The sequence below is a fragment of the Triticum aestivum genome, chromosome 3A (genome assembly GCF_018294505.1).
Source record: "Triticum aestivum cultivar Chinese Spring chromosome 3A, IWGSC CS RefSeq v2.1, whole genome shotgun sequence".
Classification (NCBI taxonomy): Eukaryota; Viridiplantae; Streptophyta; class Magnoliopsida; order Poales; family Poaceae; genus Triticum; species Triticum aestivum.
The window spans coordinates 12,363,740-12,380,736 of NC_057800.1; positions in this window are offsets into that span (position 1 = coordinate 12,363,740).

Here is a 16,997-nt window from a genome sequence, read left to right on the forward strand (position 1 = left end):
GAATAGGAAAGAAGATGCCCTTTGATTTACTTCATAGGATTTTTTTCATTGAGTCTAGCCTAATATTTATTTTTCTATGAAATGTGGAGGATAGAAAGAATTCCTCCATACGAATAGGATTCCATTCCTACAAATCAAAGGGCTCTAAAGGAATTTTTTCTACAAAAATCCTATCCTATGGAATTCCTACAAAAATCCTCCAAACCAAAGAAGGCCTTAAGTGTTTTGAAGCCGAAGCTCTATACTCCCTCTATGTAATAATATGTACTAGTACGCGTACATTTTTATTAACAATCAAACTTTGTAAATTTAGTTTTCAGAGATAATTATTTACGTATATTTGTAATACCAAATATAAAGTATAAGACTGCATTTTATAATAAATCTAATCATATAATCTTGGTACGGGTGGCAATTTTATCCATGGATTTGGATACCCATGAATATCCGACCCGGTTGGGCAAGGGTATGAAGCACATTTCTGCCCATGGGTCCATGGATATGGATACCCACGAACAGCTGGGTTGGGCATGGTTATGGTTTGTGCTCCATGGATATCCAGTGGATACCCATATGACATGTGGGGCCATATGCCAGTGACAGTAGAAAGAGCGAATCAATGGGAAATGGCAGGAAATATGCAACTTGTGCCATGAGTTATATGCTACAGAATCAATATCTGGTATGTCACACTTAAAGACTCATCTTATTACTTGTTACCTACTTATGCATGTAGCTTATGTTGTCATTTGTGAGTGAATGATGATGAGTTAATTTGATCTCTGGGAAGGCTTCATGCTGACTTTTCTATGCCCATGGAGCTCCATGGGTATGTGGGTATGCAGCGGGTTTGGGTATGGGCACAAGTTATGCCCATGGATAATTTGGTGGATGGGTAGAGGGTAGGAAGATGGGTCATGGGTTGGATTTGGACCAGCTCCACCCGCCCCAAACCCGACCCATTGCCATCCCTAAATCTTGGCATTTTAGATGTAGATGTTTTTTCTCCGTAAATTTGGACAAAGTTTATGAGATTTGACATTTCAAAAAAAACAAATCACAACATTATGAAATAGAGAGGGAATTATAGTTTCTCTGCCTGTAGTATTATTAACTAGATGATACCCCACACGTTGTTGAGGGACAGTTTGCAATACATTTCAATGAGATTCCGTGTATGAAACATGGATATTTTGAGTAATAATATAAGAGCTAGAACTGAAAGTGTGTTTTATTTTTGTATAGTTGCATAGTATTTATTAAATATAAATATCGCAATAGAATGCATATTTGCATGTTTGAGGTGAGTATTTTTCCATGCATGTTGCATGATGTGGCATGCTTGCATGTTTAGAGAAATAGGTTAGTGGGGATCCGGTTTGCTTGCTCATTTCCCATGCTCCTATCCGTGCTCCCACTTTATCCTACGGCTGTCTTTTTCTCTTATTTCTTTCTAATATAATCATATTTCCCCCTGATTTTAAGGGGGTGAGGCCGGGCCTTATTTTGTTCCAATCAAATCATGCCACGTATGCGGGCGCATGGATAGGCGCACGCCGGGGGAGCAGGCAAGTCTCGTCTGGTTAGTGGAGGCCAGCCTTTTTTTCATGCATGTTGCATGATGAGGTGGCATGTTTGTATGTCAAGAGAAATAATTTAGTGAGCCTAGCTATTTAGATATAGAAGATAAACGTAAATGAAACAAAAGACACGGTAGATTGATGAGCAGTGTTGGGCGTACGACGATTTCCTGTAGGACTCGTCCAACACTACCAAACCACCGTGAGATGTTATCCCCACTTGAACCGCGAACGTAGAATCCTAGTGTAGTATGGCGGTCGGACACATCATACCCAAAGCAATTTCCTTGATCGAAATGTAAACACTATTAGTCTCTGAAAAAATATACAAAACGAAAAAGTTTAGAACTAATTCAATAGGAATTTTGATCATCCAATCTAACCTTAGGTTCTCACTACTTCATATAGTACTCCCTTTTAAAGATAAAGACACATACAAACAAAGTGGTGAGGATACCTTCTAACAAGCAGGTCGAAAGAAATATAATGACGACGGGCGAGTGGCACAAGTACCACAAACCCAACACCCAGCAATAAAAACAGGAGAATCCACCCCTAACAAACTACAACCAAGAATATTAAAGAGGATCGAAGCCGAGTCTCCATGAGAACCCACCGAACACCTAGGATTCGAACACACCGAGCCACCTCCGGAAGGGGGCGTCTCATCGTAGCGATAGCCCCCTCACTTCGGGTCGTGGAGAATCGCTCTTGCCAAGGGACAACAAGGACTGAGAACAAGGACCACGGGGATCCGTCTACAATATAGGAGATAAACAGATGCAACCCACTCCACAGACTAGGACGTGATACTTTAGGGGGAGGCAAACCATTCATCGTAGGCCATCTGCCATCGAGAGGGACCGAGATTCCGCGACGATGCCATCAAAAGGGTGAAGGCTTCGGGCGCCACTGCCATCGGGCCCAAGACTCAGGGTGTCTCCAAGGCTGATCCGCAAACCAGACACCGCATCTGTCAACAGACCGGGAGGGGAATGGATCGTTCAACGAACACTGATGCGGAAGCCGACCATCCAAAGTTAGCTGCATACATGCATATTTAAACAAACTAGATGAATCTCATTAAAACTTTGTTATTTTTACATAAAACTTTATGATTTTTGGCATATTTGACCGGACTCTAAAACTGAACAAAATAACCGCCAACACTCGTTCCCCATGTCCGGCAGGCCTCCCGGGAATTGAAGCTCCGCCTCCGTAGCCTGCAAGCGGCTACTTAGCCGACGATAATGAGCCCGCCAAGTTTGGCTTCAACGGGAGCGAAAGAGCGATGGCCTTCCTGGGACCCGAGCGTCGACGACCTCCCATGCTCTACTCTTCCTTGCTATCGTTGGTGCCTGCAGATGTGCCGACTTCGTGATCGTGGCGGGAGGCACAGGTGTGGCGGAGCTGGTGACGTTGTCCTCGTCCTCGCTCTTGTCGTAGACTTCATCCGCCGCCTCATCGATCTCCTTGAAGGCGAGTTCTAGCTATGCCTGATGGCGGCGGCACCGCCAGCGGTAGAGGCGGATTTCGTGGGCGGTACGATAGGAGTCGACCAGGTCCACGTCCGTCGCGATGTTCATGCTAGCGGCGAGTTGCTCCTCCACGCGTCGGTGCTCATCGAGGAGGCAAAAGGATGTACTCCTGGTCGGCCTGCGTCTACCAGAACGTGGTCTCCCGCTCAGCTAACTGTTGGAAATATGCCCTAGAGGCAATAATAAAAGTATTATTATTATATTTCCTTGTTCATGATAATTGTCTTTTATTCATGCTATAACTGTATTATCCGGAAATCGTAATACACGTGTGAATACATAGACCACAATATGTCCCTAGTAAGCCTCTAGTTGACTAGCTCGTTGTGATCAACAGATAGTCGGTTTCCTGGCTATGGACATTGGATGTCGTTGATAACGGGATCACATCATTAGGAGAATGATGTGATGGACAAGACCCAATCCTAAGACTAGCACAAAAGATCGTGTAGTTCATTTGCTAGAGCTTTGCCAATGTCAAGTATCTCTTCCTTTGACCATGAGATCGTATAACTCCTGGATACCGTAGGAGTGCTTTGGGTGTATCAAACGTCACAACGTAACTGGGTGACTATAAAGGTGCACTACAGGTATCTCCGAAAGTATCTATTGTTTTATGCGGATCGAGACTGGGATTTGTCACTCCGTGTAAACGGAGAGGTATCTCTGGGCCCACTCGGTAGGACATCATCATATGCGCAATGTGACCAAGGATTTGATCACGGGATGATGTGTTACGGAACGAGTAAAGTGACTTGCCGATAACGAGATTGAACAAGGTATTGGATACCGACGATCGAATCTCGGGCAAGTAAAATACCGCTAGACAAAGGGAATTGAATACGGGATTGATTAAGTCCTTGACATCGTGTTTCATCCGATGAGATCATCGTGGAACATGTGGGAGCCATCATGGGTATCCAGATCCCGCTGTTGGTTATTGACCGGAGAACATCTCGGTCATGTCTGCATGTCTCCCGAACCCGTAGGGTCTACACACTTAAGGTTCGATGACGCTAGGGTTATAAAGGAAGCTTGTATGTGGTTACCGAATGTTGTTCGGAGTCCCGGATGAGATCCCGGACGTCACGAGGAGTTCCGGAATGGTCCGGAGGTAAAGATTTATATATAGGAAGTCCTGTTTCGGCCATCGGGACAAGTTTCGGGGTCATCGGTATTGTACCGGGACCACCGGAAGGGTCCCGGGGGCCCACCGGGTGGGGCCACCTGCCCCGGGGGGCCACATGGGCTGTAGGGGGTGCGCCTTGGCCTACATGGGCCAAGGGCACCAGCCCCTAGAGGCCCATGCGCCAAGATAAAGGAAAAAGGGAAGAGTCCTAAAGGGGGAAGGCACCTCCGAGGTGCCTTGGGGAGGATGGACTCCTCCCCATCCTTAGCCGCACCCCTTCCTTGGAGGAGGGGGCAAGGCTGCGCCCTCCCCCTCTCCCTTGGCCCTATATATAGTGGGGAAAAGGAGGAGCAATCATACCTAAGGCCTTTGGTTGCCTCCCTCTCTCTCCCGTGACACATCTCCCCTCCCGTAGGTGCTCGGCGAAGCCCTGCAGGATTGCCACGCTCCTCCATCACCACCACGCCGTTGTGCTGCTGCTGGATGGAGTCTTCCTCAACCTCTCCCTCTCTCTTTGCTGGATCAAGGCGTGGGAGACATCGTCGAGCTGTACGTGTGTTGAACGCGGAGGTGCCGTCCGTTCGGCACTAGGATCATCGGTGATCTGAATCACGACGAGTACGACTCCATCAACCCCGTTCACTTGAACGCTTCCGCTTAGCGATCTACAAGGGTATGTAGATGCAAACTCACTCCCCTTCTACTCGTTGCTGGTCTCTCCATAGATAGATCTTGGTGATTCGTAGGAAAATTTTTGAATTTCTGCTACGTTCTACAACAGTGGCATCATGAGCTAGGTCTATTGCGTAGATTCTTTGCACGAGTAGAACACAAAGTAGTTGTGGGCGTCGATATTGTTCAATATGCTTGCCGTTACTAGTCTTATCTTGATTCGGCGGCATCGTGGGATGAAGCGGCCCGGACCAACCTTACACGTACGCTTACGTGAGACCGGTTCCACCGACAAACATGCACTAGTTGCATAAGGTGGCTGGCGGGTGTCTGTCTCTCCCACTTTAGTCGGATCGGATTCGATGAAAAGGGTCCTTATGAAGGGTAAATAGCAATTGGCATATCACGTTGTGGTTCATGCGTAGGTAAGAAACGTTCTTGCTAGAAACCCATAGCAGCCACGTAAAACATGCAACAACAATTAGAGGACGTCTAACTTGTTTTTGCAGGGTATGCTATGTGATGTGATATGGCCAAAGGATGTGATGAATGATATATGTGATGTATGAGATTGATCATGTTCTTGTAATAGGATTCACGACTTGCATGTCGATGAGTATGACAACTGGCAGGAGCCATAGGAGTTGTCTTTATTTTTTGTATGACCTGCGTGTCATTGAAGAACGCCATGTAAACTACTTTACTTTATTGCTAAACGCGTTAGTCATAGAAGTAGAAGTAGTCGTTGGCGTGACAACTTCATGAAGACACGATGATGGAGATCATGATGATGGAGATCATGGTGTCATGCCGGTGACAAGATGATCATGGAGCCCCGAAGATGGAGATCAAAAGGAGCAAAAAATGATATTGGCCATATCATGTCACTATTTGATTGCATGTGATGTTTATCATGTTTATGCATCTTGTTTGCTTAGAACGACGGTAGTAAATAAGATGATCCCTCATTAAAATTTCAAGAAGTGTTCTCCCCTAACTGTGCACCGTTGCTACAGTTCGTCGTTTCGAAGCACCACGTGATGATCGGGTGTGATAGATTCTTACGTTCACATACAACGGGTGTAAGACAATTTTACACAGCGAAAACACTTAGGGTTAACTTGACGAGCCTAGCATGTACAGACATGGCCTCGGAACACGGAGACCGAAAGGTCGAGCATGAGTCGTATAGTAGATACGATCAACATGAAGATGTTCACCGACGTTGACTAGTCCGTCTCACGTGATGATCGGACACGGCCTAGTTGACTCGGATCATGTAATCACTTAGATGACTAGAGGGATGTCTATCTGAGTGGGAGTTCATAAGATGAACTTAATTATCCTGAACATAGTCAAAAGACCTTTTGCAAATTATGTCGTAGCTCGCGCTTTAGTTCTACTGTTTTAGTTATGTTCCTAGAGAAAATATAGTTGAAAGTTGACAGTAGCGATTATGCGGACACTAGAACGCTTATGTCCTTAATGCACTGCTTAGTGTGCTGAACCCCAAACGTCGCTTGTGGATGTTTCGAACATCGAACATACACGTTTTGATAACTACGTGATAGTTCAGTTAAATGGTTTAAGTAGAGGCACCAAAGACGTTTTCGAAACATCGCAGAACATATGAGATGTTTCGAGGGCTGAAATTGGGATTTCAGGCTCGTGCCCACGTCAAGAGGTATGAGACCTCCGGCGATTTTCTTAGCCTGCAAACTAAGGGAGAAAAGCTCAATCGTTGAGCTTGTGCTCAGATTGTCTGAGTGCAACAATCACTTGAATCAAGTGGGAGTTAATCTTCCAGATGAGATAGTGATGTTTCCCCAAAGTCATTGCCACCGAGCTGCTAGAGCTTCGTGATGAACTATAACATATCAGGGATAAATAAGATGATCCTTGAGGTATTCACGATGTTTGACACCGCGAAAGTAGAAATCAAGAAGGAGCATCAATTGTTGATGGTTGGTGAAACCACTAGTTTCAAGAAGGGCAAGGGCAAGAAGGGATACTTCATGAAACGGCAAATCAGCTGCTGCTTCAGTGAAGAAACCCAAGGTTGAACCCAAACCCGAGACTAAGTGCTTCTGTAATAAGGGGAACAGTCACTAGAGCAGAATTACCCTAGATACTTGGTAGATGAGAAGGCTGGCAAGGTCGATAGAAGTACATTGGATATACATTATGTTAATGTATACTTTACTAAGTACTCCTAGTAGCACCAGGGTATTAGATACCGGTTCGGTTGCTAAGTGTTAGTAACTCGAAATAAAAGCTACGGAATAAAACGGAGACTGACTAAAGGTGAGCTGACGATATGTGTTGGAAGTGTTTCCAAGTTTGATGTGATCTAACATCGCACGCTCCCTCTACCATCAAGATTAGTATTAAACCTGAATAAGTGCTCTTGCACCTAAAGGAATGTTTTATTGAATCTTGATCGTAGTGATACACATTTTCATGCCAAAAGATATAAGATAGTAATGATAGTACCACTTACTTGTGGCACTGCCATGTAAGTCATAATGGTATAAAACGCATGAAGAAGCTCCATATTGATGGATCTTTGGACTCACTCGTTTTGAAAAGTTTGAGACATGCGAACCATGTCTATTGGTGTATATGCATGAAGAAACTCCATGCAAATGGATCGTTTGGACTCACTTGATTTTGAATCACTTGAGATATGCAAATCATACCACATGGGCAAGATGACTGAAAAGCCTCGTTTTCAGTAAGATGGAACAAGATAGCAACTTATAGGAAGTAACACATTTTGATGTGTGTAGTCCAATGAGTGCTGAGGCATGCAGTGAATATCGTTATGATCTTACTTCACAGATGATTCGAGTAGATGTTGAGAATATTTACTTGATGAAACACAAGTCTGAATTATTGAATGGTTCAAGTAATTTCAGAGTGAAGTAGAAGATCATTGTGACAAGAAGATAAAATGTCTATGATATGATCATAGAGATGAATATCTAAGTTACGAGTTTTGGCACACAATTAAGACATTGTGGAAATTGTTTCGCAATTAATACCGCCTAGAACACCATAGTGTGATGGTGTGTCCGAACATCATAACTGCACCCTATTGGATATGATGCATACCATGATGTCTCTTATCGAATTACCACTATCGTTCATGGGTTAGGCATTAGAGACAACCACATTCACTTTAAATAGGGCACCACGTAATTCCGTTGAGATGACACCGTATGAATTATGGTTTAGAGAAACCTAAGTTGTCGTTTCTTAAAAGTTTGGGGCTGCGACGCTTATATGAATAAGTTTCAGGTTGATAAGCTCGAACCCAAAGCGGATAAAATGCATCTTCATAGGAAACCCAAAACAGTTGGGTATACCTCCTAATTCAGATCCGAAAGCAATATGGATTGTTTCTAGAATCGGGTCCTTTCTCGAGGAAAAGTTTCTCTCGAAAGAATTGAGTGGGAGGATGGTGGAGACTTGATGAGGTTATTGAACCATCTCTTCAACTAGTGTGTGACAGGGCACAGGGAGTTGTTCCTGTGGCACCTACACCAATTGAAGTGGAAGCTTATGATATTGATCATGAAACTTCGGATCAAGTCACTCCCAAACCTCGTAGGATGACAATGATGCGTACTACTTCAGAGTGGTACGTAATCCTGTCTTGAAGGTCATGTTGCTAGACAACAATGAACCTACGAGCTATGGAGAAGCGATGGTGGGCCCGAATTCCGACAAATGGTTAGAAGCCATGAAATCCGAGATAGTATCCATATATCAGAACAAAGCATGGACTTTGATGGACTTGCCCGATGATCGGCAATCCATTGAGATAAATGGATCTTTTAAGAAGAAGACGGACGTGGATGGTAATGTCACCGTCCATGAAGCTCGACTTGTGGCAAAAAGTTTTTCACAAGTTCAAGGAGTTGACTACGATGAGATTTTCTCATCCGTAGCGATGCTTAAGTCCGTCGGATTCATGTTAGCATTAGCTGCATTTATGAAATCTGGCAGATGGATGTCAAGACAAGTTTCCTTACTAGTTTTCGTAAGGAAAGGTTGTATGCAATACAATCAGAAAAGTTTTGTCGATCCTAAGGATGCTAAAAGGTATGCTAGCTCCAGCGATCCTTCTAAGGACTGGAGTGAGCATCTCGGAGTTGGAATGTATGCTTTGATGATGATCAAAGATTTTGGGTTTGTACAAAGTTTATGAGAAACTTGTATTTCCAAAGAAGTGAGTGGGAGCACTATAGAATTTCTGATGAGTATATGTTGTTGACATATTGTTGATCAGAAATGACGTAGAATTTCTGGAAAGCATATAGGGTTATTTTGAAAGTGTTTTTCAATGGAAAGCCTGGATTAAGCTACTTGAACATTGAGCATCAAGATCTATAAGGATAGATCAAAATGCTTAATAATAATTTCAAATGAGCACATACCTTGACATGATCTTGAAGGTGTTCAAGATGGATCAGTCAAAGAAGAAGTTCTTGCCTGAGTTGTAAGGTACGAAGTTAAGACTTAAAGCTCGACCACGGCAGAATAGAGAGAAAGGACGAAGGTCGTCCCCTATGCTTAAAACGTAGGCTCTTCAGTATGCTGTGCTGTGTACCGCACCTGAAGTGTGCCTTGCCATGAGTCAGTCAAGGGGTACAAGAGTGATCCAAGAATGGCTCACAGACAGCGGTCAAAGTTACCCTTAGTAACTAGTGGACTAAGGAATTTTTCTCGATTATGGAGGTGGTAAAAGAGTTCGTCGTAAAGGTTACGTCGATGCAAGCTTAACACCTATCCAGATAGCTCTGAGTAGAGATACCGGATACATATAATGGAGCAACAATTTAGAATAGCTCCAAGTAGAACAGTTATTTGGAATAGCTCCAAATAGAGCGTGGTAGCTGCATCTAGGAGATGACATAGAGATTTGTAAAACACACACGGATCTGAAAGGTTCAGACCCGTTGACTAAAACCTCTCTCACAAGCAACATGATCAAACTTAAAACTCATTGAGTATTAATCACATAGTGATGTGAACTAGACTACTGATTCTAGTAAACTCTTGGGTGTTAGTCACATGGCGATGTGACCTGTGAGTGTTAATCACATGGCGATGTGAACTAGATTATTGACTCTAGTGCAAGTGGGAGACTGTTGGAAATATGCCCTAGAGGCAATAATAAAAGTATTATTATTATATTTCCTTGTTCATGATAATTGTCTTTTATTCATGCTATAACTGTATTATCCGGAAATCGTAATACACGTGTGAATACATAGACCACAATATGTCCCTAGTAAGCCTCTAGTTGACTAGCTCGTTGTGATCAACAGATAGTCATGGTTTCCTGGCTATGGACATTGGATGTCGTTGATAACGGGATCACATCATTAGGAGAATGATGTGATGGACAAGACCCAATCCTAAGACTAGCACAAAAGATCGTGTAGTTCATTTGCTAGAGCTTTGCCAATGTCAAGTATCTCTTCCTTTGACCATGAGATCGTATAACTCCTGGATACCGTAGGAGTGCTTTGGGTGTATCAAACGTCACAACGTAACTGGGTGACTATAAAGGTGCACTACAGGTATCTCCGAAAGTATCTATTGTTTTATGCGGATCGAGACTGGGATTTGTCACTCCGTGTAAACGGAGAGGTATCTCTGGGCCCACTCGGTAGGACATCATCATATGCGCAATGTGAACAAGGATTTGATCACGGGATGATGTGTTACGGAACGAGTAAAGTGACTTGCCGATAACGAGATTGAACAAGGTATTGGATACCGACGATCGAATCTCGGGCAAGTAAAATACCGCTAGACAAAGGGAATTGAATACGGGATTGATTAAGTCCTTGACATCGTGTTTCATCCGATGAGATCATCGTGGAACATGTGGGAGCCATCATGGGTATCCAGATCCCGCTGTTGGTTATTGACCGGAGAACATCTCGGTCATGTCTGCATGTCTCCCGAACCCGTAGGGTCTACACACTTAAGGTTCGATGACGCTAGGGTTATAAAGGAAGCTTGTATGTGGTTACCGAATGTTGTTCGGAGTCCCGGATGAGATCCCGGACGTCACGAGGAGTTCCGGAATGGTCCGGAGGTAAAGATTTATATATAGGAAGTCCTGTTTCGGCCATCGGGACAAGTTTCGGGGTCATCGGTATTGTACCGGGACCACCGGAAGGGTCCCGGGGGCCCACCGGGTGGGGCCACCTGCCCCGGGGGGCCACATGGGCTGTAGGGGGTGCGCCTTGGCCTACATGGGCCAAGGGCACCAGCCCCTAGAGGCCCATGCGCCAAGATAAAGGAAAAAGGGAAGAGTCCTAAAGGGGGAAGGCACCTCCGAGGTGCCTTGGGGAGGATGGACTCCTCCCCATCCTTAGCCGCACCCCTTCCTTGGAGGAGGGGGCAAGGCTGCGCCCTCCCCCTCTCCCTTGGCCCTATATATAGTGGGGAAAAGGAGGAGCAATCATACCTAAGGCCTTTGGTTGCCTCCCTCTCTCTCCCGTGACACATCTCCCCTCCCGTAGGTGCTCGGCGAAGCCCTGCAGGATTGCCACGCTCCTCCATCACCACCACGCCGTTGTGCTGCTGCTGGATGGAGTCTTCCTCAACCTCTCCCTCTCTCTTTGCTGGATCAAGGCGTGGGAGACATCGTCGAGCTGTACGTGTGTTGAACGCGGAGGTGCCGTCCGTTCGGCACTAGGATCATCGGTGATCTGAATCACGACGAGTACGACTCCATCAACCCCGTTCACTTGAACGCTTCCGCTTAGCGATCTACAAGGGTATGTAGATGCAAACTCACTCCCCTTTTACTCGTTGCTGGTCTCTCCATAGATAGATCTTGGTGATTCGTAGGAAAAATTTTGAATTTCTGCTACGTTCTCCAACACTAACATCTTGTCGTTGTAGTGAGCACGAGCCTCGTCCATGGTATTGTCGGCATAGACGGGCCAGGAGAATGGTGCCGGCATGTCCTCGCCCGCATCTTTCATTGGGACATCCGCCTCCGGCTACTTGTCGGTCTGCCAGCCGGTAGCAATGGCGTCGATTTTCGTCTTCTGCTCGGACAAGAGGCTGTCCCAAATGGCTTTGGAGCTCAAAAAGGCCATGGCGAGTGTGGTGTGAAGAAAAAGAAATGGAGCCAAGGAGGATGTATGCAGCTATGTCCGAGGCTGGAGTTTAAATGATCGGCGGATAGTGGGCCAGATAAGAGCATCTCTAGCAGACCCCTTATATCGTGGACCCTTATATCGCTTTTACAGTTCATGAGAAAACGGTTTTATGGGCTGGCGCGAACGGCGGCTAAACAGACCATGTATAATCAACCCGTAAAAAGGAATATTCTCTGAATATACGTCTTCCTGATGTCAATTTGAAATCAACCGCCGACCGATGTGCGGAAGACGCGGCCAGAGCGAAGGCCGGCGAACGGACGGACGAGGGAGACGTGAGATGGCCACGACGCGCGGGCGGCGGCCGGACTCAGCTAGCTAGCGCGGCCATAGTTAGCTAGCTAGCTAGCCGCTTGCTCACATCGATTCAGCTAGCGCGCCCGTAGCTCGCTAGCTAGCTTGCTCGCATTAACGGACCGTGGCCTGGCGGACGGGCGGTGACGGTGCGGTCGTTGCAGGCGGCGAGCTTCAAGACGTTGGCGGGTGCTGAAATTCTTCAAACTGCTAGCGTTGACTGGTATTCGGGATCCTGACAAATTTGCCTCCAAAACTTAAGATACACGCGTCTCGGGCATATGTTCACATGCCCCTTAAAAAAATTTAAGGTGTCAGATGATTTTAAAAGGTCTGTTGGTCTGTTTTTTTCAACTGCAATTGTAAAAAAACGATTATTTTACGAGTTTGATCACTTATACGGTGTTTGCTAGAGATGCTTTAATTCAAGAATCGAAACGTGTAATTTTATCACCACCTCTTCTTCCTTGGGCTGCGGCATTATTGCTTCACAGGGCCATTGGGTAGCTCCAGCTGCATGGCCAGTAAACGAAGCAATCAGCTGAGTCAATTTGTACTTTGATTGATTGGTTGATTGATTGATTGATGGACATCAGTCATTGGTCAAGGGCCGAGGGTCAAAATGTGCCGTGCGCCGCTGGCGTGCCTGCCACCGGATGACGGCTCCCGACGCGCGACGGACCGACGGTACATGCCATAGGTGATAGGTCCTCCTACGACTCCGAGCCTAGCTGCATCGTGCAGCCATAGCATAGCCTCAGGGTAACTCCACCGCACGACCCTAAAACTCACTTCATTTTGTTTGAATTTTGTTTATATAAGGTAGAGATAAAGAGAACAAATGCCGGACAGAGGCCAGACAAACTCGCTCCACACAGCGCTGTTTACCCCATTTTCACCTCATTTCACGCGTCTGTCCCTGTCATTTCTTCAAACAGGTAGCAAGCATAGCGAACTCGCCGTTGCGGCCGCTCCTGCTCATGCACGCCCTCGCTTCCGTCGCGACCGCATGCCTGGCGTCGCGCCCGACGCGTCGCCGTGCTTGTGCCCTCGCTCCCGCCGTGCCCGCCTCGTCCGCCCAAGCTCGCCGCCGCCCGCACAGCCGCGCCCCCGCACCTCCTCATCGCACGCGTCTTCTGCGGCCGTCTGGCGACCCACCACCGGCCCTGCGTCCGACTCGCGGCGTCCGCGTCCCGCGCGCTCGCCGTTGCCTCGCCTTCCCGCGTGCATGCCGCTGTCGTCCCGCGCGCTCGCCGCTGCCCCGCCCGCTCGCCGCCGCTGTCCCGCCCGCTCGCCGCCGCTGTCCCGCCCGCTCGCCGTCGCCGCGCTCGCCGCTGCCCCGCCCGCTTGCCGCCGCCGTCCCGCGCGCTCGCTGCTGCCGCGCTCGCCGCGGCCTCCCGCGCGCTTGCCGCTGCCCCGCGCGCACACCACTGCCGTCCCGCGCGCACGCCGCCGCCGTCCCGCGCGTTCGCCGCGCCGCGCGCTCGCCGCTGCCTCGCTCGCCGCCCTCCCGCGCGTTCGCCATGCCGCGCGCTCGCCGCTGCCTCGCCATCCCGCGCGCTGCCGCGCCCTCCCGCGTGCAGGCCGCCGCCGTCCCGCGCGCTTGTCGCCTTCGTGCCCTTCCGCACGCACGTCGTCGCCGTCCCGCGCGCAGGGAGTAGTGGTGGGTGCGCGTGGTGGGCCAGGTATAGAAAATGAGAGTATGACAGGTGGGGTCGACGGCGGACACAGACGGACGAGGAGGACGCGAAGACGTCCGCTTTCTGTTCGCTTTGGCCCCAAACCGAGAGCAACTTTGGTCTAAAAATGGGGCAAAAGCGAACACAGACCGGACGAAACGTGCGTATGCTCCCATGCGTTGGGTCGTTCGGTTTGTTCATTTTATCCCAAACAGACACAAACGAACAATTTGAGGTAAAAATGGGTCACGCGGTGGAGTTGGCCTCGTGGGTGCAGCCAAATCCCCTCTCGTCCTCCCAATGTCCACAGCAAAGCTGCAACAGCCCACAGCAAAATGAACCACCATATAGTACTCTACTTGGTGTACTAGTATGCTTGTTTCGGCCGGCCTAGCTTACCGTGTCTCTAAATCTTCTGCTGTTTCTTTTTACCAGCAGGGAGACCTCAAAAGGACTGGATCGTGGTTGACCGGAGCTAAAATATAGCAGACCTTTTTGTTCAAATCATAAATTATGCAGCAAATTTAGGGTGCGGCTGATATCTTTGGCCTGAACAGTCAATCACAAATTTACCCTAGCCATGCCACCGACCGACGGTTCCCAAGGCGCGATGGGACATGGCATGGCCATAGCTGCACCGCCTAGCCATAGTCTCGTGGGGGAAGGAGTACGGTACAGTAGAATACAATTGTTTGTGCAATAATACTAGTAGAACCAGCTGGAATATCTGAAATGATTGCAGCGTCAAACGGCGTGGATATCTGAAATGGTTTCTCACACATAGTGATGGAGGTGGACTGTTTAGAGATTGTCAACCTCCAGTCTTTCGCGTGATAGTTCGAGGTCAATTGTCGCGCCTATCTTAGATGAAATTCAGGAGAAGTCTTTGTCTTTTATTTCTTTTTCGCTTAGGCATGTGTCCAGAAAGGTGAATACTTTGGCCGATCAGTGTGTCAAGAAGGCTTCCGCCTTATTGGTTTCGGAGTGTTGGCTGAAGGACTGCCCTTATTTCCTAGTTAACAGCCTTAGGGCTGATTGTAATTACATGCTACTAAGTCAATAAAACTCCCATATGTTTCTGGCAAAAAAAAAACAGCGTGGATAAACCAGCTACGTCTTGGCTAAAATATATTACTTACTTCTTGTTTATCTAGCACAATACATTTAGATATATCCAGGGAGGTTGGGGTCGGGCGGCGCCGGGAGTGAGGGAGAAGGTGGGGGCGGGGCGAGCCAGGATCTGGGGAGGAGATGGGCGGTCGCCGGGGAGGAGGTCGAGGGCTTTTTTTTGAGGGATCTGGAGGAATCGCTAGGTCAGGAGGTACGGCAGAGAATCGCAAGGTTTTTTTTCGCGGGACGGTTGCGAGTTAACGGAGGTGGGAGGATGACGAAAAACCCGGAGGTGGGAGGATGACGGAAAAAAACCCAGCAAAATTAAACCGCGCAGACTGTTCACCAAGTCGTCCATTAGAAGTAGAGATTTTCAAAAGGAGTCGACTAACTTCCAGACGTTCTTCTGCCGATTGACTTTTCACAGGGTAACAAAAAACAAATGCAAATTGAGAGAAATAAGCCTACATGGGACTCGAACCAGGGTCAAGTTGAAAAGACCACGCCTTTCCAAGGCCAGCTACCAATGCACCAGTCCTCCATTGTTGCTAAAGAAATGGAAAACAAATATTTTAAAACTGTTTTTGATACAGTCTTGGTACATAGAAAAGTATTTTTCTGATTTTTTTTCCAACTGAAGATGTACTGTAAGTACGAATCTATAGAGGGAACTAGAAGATACCCGCGCGTTGCTGCGGGATTCCAAACATATATTTTTAGATAGAATGATGCTATATAAGTGGTGAAGAACATTAAGATTGTTTCATATGAAAAACAATACTTAGTGTGTTAAAAAATTGAGAACACATTTGATATTTTCCTGGTAGTAGTGTCCCGCTAAAACAACATGAAAGTGCTATTGTCCGTGTATTTGTACTGGTTGGCCAATTGTTCATAGAGCTAGTAACTTATGAACCTTATCTCAAAAAAAAAATAGTGATTCAATATTGATTATTTTTTTCGAAAAGGGGGTTTACCCCAGCCTCTGCATCAGAAAGATGCATACGGCTCATATTATTAAAAAGATAATCCAGTAACAAAGTCTCCAAAGGTCGTAGTGTGAAAATAAACAACAGCTCAAAAGAGCTAAGACTCAAAGCCACAATCGGCTGGCAAATACAATAGGAGCACTACATGCCTATCCTATTACATGACCGCCATCCAAACCGGTTGAAAATATGCCGAACTACCATCTCCCATCGGGTAGACGCAGTAACCAAATGCTCCCTGGCCTCCATCGGAGTGAGTAGCGACCATATACGGATGAACGCCATGGCCCTGAAGATAACCTGCAAAAAGTGAATGTTTGTTGATCTGTTAAAGACTAAATCATTTCTGCAGTTCCATACTGCCCAAACTAAAGCACAAACGCCAACACGAATGTGTCTTGCAGTATCAGAATCAACCCCATCAAGCCATGTTCCAAATAACATGTTGATAGAGGTGGGCTGATTAATATTAAACGCAATATGAATCGACCATCACAGAATCTTAGCCAACGGACAATCGAGAAAGAGGTGTTTGATATTTTCGTTATGATCGCAAAAGCTACACCTAGACGAGCCCACCCAGTTGCGTTTTGTAAGGTTATCCTTAGTCAAAATGACTTGTTTATGCACAAACCACATAAACACTTTAATTCGCAAGGGTACCTTAACTTTCCAAACGTGTATCGAGGAAGGGATGACGCTAGAGTTAATGACATCCAGATACATTGATTTGACCGAGAACACACCGTTCTTAGTAAGTTTCCAATGCAACTGATCTGGCTGCTGGGACAGCCAGACTTCCATTAAACGTCT